Source organism: Mirounga angustirostris, unplaced genomic scaffold (genome assembly GCF_029215605.1).
Source record: "Mirounga angustirostris isolate CCGP_5_RB_7025 unplaced genomic scaffold, mMirAng1.0.hap1 SCAF_14, whole genome shotgun sequence".
Taxonomy (NCBI): Eukaryota; Metazoa; Chordata; class Mammalia; order Carnivora; family Phocidae; genus Mirounga; species Mirounga angustirostris.
In genome coordinates this window covers 65,352,775-65,357,315 of record NW_026991722.1, presented here as the reverse complement: position 1 = coordinate 65,357,315, position 4,541 = coordinate 65,352,775, and positions in this window count along the sequence as shown.

Here is a 4,541-nt window from a genome sequence, read left to right as displayed (position 1 = left end):
CCAGTCTCCCTGCCCCACTTCTCCCTTCATTCTGCACACACCACCTGAGAGCCCTTGCTCAGCCCACACCACGGTGCTGCCTGTTGGGAGGCCACCAAGTGTGGGAAGGGGGACTGAGCCCTGTCCAAGGCTCACACCTTTCTTCAGTATGTGTGGGACAGCACAGTAGCTGTGTGCGCAAGCAGGAGGCGTCCCGATGTCTGCAAGGCAAGGAAGAAAGGAAGGCCCCAACGGCCTGTCATCCCAGGCAAATGTCATAGGAGGGCGGCCTGTGGGAGGAGGCAGGGCTGAAAGAAGTCTTCACTGGACCTTGGCCATCCCCGCAGCCCACTGCTTGGGTCAGAGGGCGGCTCTGAGCAGGTCTGTGTGTGGTGCGTGCTACTCTGGCGCCCTCCCAGGGCCTGTCCTGATTCCTGTTCTCCCACGAGCCCTTATTGTCCCAGACAGAGGCAGGCCAGCCACTTCCTCGGAGGAGCTGGGCCAGGGTGCCATGCTGAGCCGCAGGGAGCCCCACGGAAGCCGTCTGCATGCCCGATTTAGAAGAGAATCATTCAGCCAGACGGCCCTGTGGGCTGCGCTGCACCTGCCACCCTTCCCACTCTGGCCCTTGCGGGCTGGTGGTAAAACAGCTTTCCAAGCAGTGTGGCGCCACACCTCTGTGAGGGGCAGGTCAGAGACGTTTTGCACGAGGACTCCCCATCTGGGTAGCAGGTACTGGAATGTTTGAGGCTCTGAGAAGAGCTTCCATCAATAAATCTGTGACCATCCAGCATTCTAAGCAGGCACTGCACCCTCCAGTCTCCCTCTTCTGGGAGGCCCCAGCAAACCAATCTGGGTGTCCCTGGAACACTGTGGAAGCACTCTAGAAGTTCAAAGAAAATATGCAGTGAGCTGGGGAGGTGACGATGTGACCTGAGGGCAGGCTCCTGGGAAGCTGCTAGGATGGTGTCCCTGGGGAAGGGGGGCCCTCAGATGCTTGTGTTCCTGCCCCCCCCCCCCTCGCTAGGACCAGACTCGGGCATCAGCAAGGCCACATCTGCCAGTGGGTAGTGTCCCTGGCACGGGGCTGTGCCCGCTCTGCCACCCCATCCATAGCAAGTGGCCCCAGGGTCTTCTCCATGGGAGGGTGACCCAACTCCATTCTGCTCTGAGATGCACACACACGCACGCACACGCACACACACATGCAGCCCAGGTGGATGGCCAGAGGGGCTGAGGGGGGCAGAGACTACCTTAGGATTTAAATCCAAACTACCTATTCCTTACCAGGATTCTGCACTGAGGTTTCAGCCCCAAGCAGGACTAATCATAAAGGGTTCATTCATTTTTCTCTGCAACTGTCCCTTGTGTATGAATGTCCTTGGCATTCAAAGCTGGAGTCCACCTTCTGGGCCCCTTCATCTCGTATCCCCAACAGCATACAACTCTTCCAACGTGGCTGCCGGAGCCAGGAGGACAGCAAGACACTAGGCCCATTCTGGCTGGAACAGCCTTCCGTGCTCCTTAGGACGTCACCTTCTGCCCTTGAGGTCAGGGAGGTCCATAGCTTCAGGCTGTCCTGTTCTGGAGGAGCAGGGGGCAGAACTCCTGCAGACCAGGCCTTTGTGCGTGACCCACAGAAGCAGGTCCTGGTTGTCCGGCTGAATTGGCTGGACACAGACCATTGCCCCGGACAACGCCTATTCCGGTCACTTCGAGACTCTGGTGCACATCGCCACTAGGTGCCTCATGTGCATTTGCTCGGTTGAGTGTGGCACCCCTTCTGGAGCTGCTAGACAGGAGAAGGCACCGTAGATTTGCGGTTAGGACCCTACTCCCCCTCCACCATGGATCAGTCAGACCCCTGAAGACCTGCAGATACCAGCAGCCAAGGAAGCTCTACGGGCCCCCTTCAAGAAAGCAGCGCAGCCGGCAACAGGAAGCCAAGCGGGAGTCCTGGAAGTCAGGGGTGAGAGTTTCTACCTTCCTTCCAAGGTCACAGCATCGCTGATGGTTTGAAGCCAAGAGCAAGGCTACCCCACCTCTGCAATGAGTCTGGCAATGTGAGAAGGGGTGGGGCGGGAAGATAGGAAGAGGTAGGTGTGACCACCCGCAGACGCAGGAGGTCCTACGGCGGGGGGAGTAGAGGGTTCCAGGTGGGGATCTGGAATAATGGACATGTGGGGACCAGGAGAGGGTTCAGTCAGAGGGGGCAGAGGTGGGAGGAAACCCAGGCTGAACGCTTTGGGAGTTCCGTGAGCTCGGCTCACCAACGCCAGGGGCGCAGCCTGGGAAGAGAGGCAGAGCTGGAAGTCAGTGGCTGGGTGGGGTGGATGACGTTGAAAGCTTCCTTTCACGAGGGTGAAAGCCAAGAGCCAGAAGCTGAGGCGTGGTGGAATGCAGACGGAGAGGGGTTGACAGAAGCCACAGGGCCCAAGTCATCTCAAAGGCAATGCCTTGGCCTAGTGCCCCTAAGGGGCCAGCTCCTGGCCAAGTGGCAGTGCCTCACTTTGCTGTCATCTCTAAGCCTTGAATGGAATCTTGAGTGCAATCAGTGCTTCAAAGAGTTGAATGTGGGCCCTCGCTGAAGAGGCCTGCAGGTGTCCCAGCTTTCACAGGCACCCCACTTCACGGTGTGGGAGGCCCTGTGCCAAGCACCGCTTCACCTGTGCCCTGGTTCTCAAACTTCACCCCATGGTCACCCTGATGCCGGCATTCTGGACAGACTTTGAGAAACACTGATGCAGGGTCTCACAACGACCCCATGAGATAGCTTGGTTGCTATAGTCCCCATTTTTCTGGTAAGGAAACAGGCCCAGATGAGCTAAGGAACATGTATGTCCAAGGTAGGACAAGTTATAAGAAGTAACCTGAAGCCTTGCTTGGGGTCACCACACTGACAGGGGCCTATAGGATCCAGGAAGGTGTAAGTAGGAGAATGGCATGAGCCAGCGCCCCTCTCCCACCCTGCTTTCTCTGCCTAAATACCTCCTACCCTCCAGGCTCACGTCTACCCAAAATGGTTTCCTTTCATATCAGCCAACTGCTAGTTCTCCAAGGTTTCTTGCTTCACTGAATCCCTCCTATTAGTGAAGCATCCTAGAGACTGTGATTCCTGGAAAGGACAGAGGCCCATATGTGGGCCTGAAAGTCAAGGAGGTGGGGCTGCAGTAAGGCTGTTGAAGGCCCTTCTTCCATAAAAATGTTTTTTAATTTTTTTAAATTATACTGTACAACTGCATTAATATAAAGATGAATATATTAATATGTATTAAAACTTTTTTATCTAAAAGTTCATTTATTTCTTCTAGCTTGAAAAGAAAATGTTTTCATGGGCCTCTATAGTGGCAGAAAAATGCCCCCTCCAAAGATGTCCATGTCTTCATACCTGGAACCTGTGTTAGATTACATGGCAAAGGAGAATCAGGGTTGCAGACAGAATGTAGATTTCGCATCTCACTTTTTTTTTTTTTTTAAGATTTATCCATTTGAGAGAGAGAGCCCATGGGCGTGTGGGGGAGGGGCAGAGGGAGAGGGGGAGAGAGAGAGAATCTTCAACAGACTCCCTGCGGGGCTCGATCCCAGGACCCCTAGATCATGACCTGAGCTGAAACCAAGAGTCTGCTGCTCAACCCACTGAGCCACTCTGGCACCCCATCATCTAACTTTGCAATACTGAGATTATCCTGTCTCATCCGGGCAGCCCAATGGCATCACAAGAGTTTTTTAAAAATGGAAGAGGGAGGGGCGCCTGAGTGGCTCAGTCGTTAAGCGTCTGCCTTCCGCTCAGGTCATGATTCCAGGGTCCTGAGATGGAGCCCGGCGTCAGGCTCTCTGCTCCGCGGGAAGCCTGCTTCTCCCTCTCCCACTCCCCCTGCTTGTGTTCCCTCTCTCACTGTGTCTCTCTCTGTCAAATAAATAAAATCTTTAAAAAAAAAAAAAAGAAAAGAAAAGAAAAGAAAAAAAAGTAACAGAGAATCCGAGGAGGCAGCGCGAGGACTCGTCTGGATGTTCCTGGCTTTGAAAATAGTCTTAAGAGGGCGCAAGCCAAGGAATGGGCAGTCTTTAGGAGCCGGTAAAGCAAGGGAACGGATTCCCTGCTAGAACACCCTACTGACACTTCAAACTTAGAGCCCATTTGAGACCTTCCGGGCTTCTGACCTCCAGAATTGTAAATAATAAATTTGTGTAAGTTTGTGGTAATTGTCATAGCAGCAATAAGAAACCAACACAACCGCTAAAAGTATGCTGGGCCCCAGGTACTGTGCCTCCTTGCCTGACGGCCCGCGGGCTCTGGGGCAGTCTGGGTCTGCATCCCTGCTCCGCGGCTCACCAGCTCCCTACAGCACATGTTGCTTAATGTCTGGGCGCTGTGAGGTAGGGATTGCTGTCCCCATCTACCAACCACCCAAGGCTCGAGAAGCGAGGCAATTCGCCAGTGATCACGGGTTTTGCTCCAGAACCCAGGATGTGGGCCGCGATGCCGCGCGACCCTTTGGGTGGAGCGCAGCTCTTCTCCACCTGTAATGAAAGGGCCGCGAGGCCGCCAGGGGGCAGCAGAG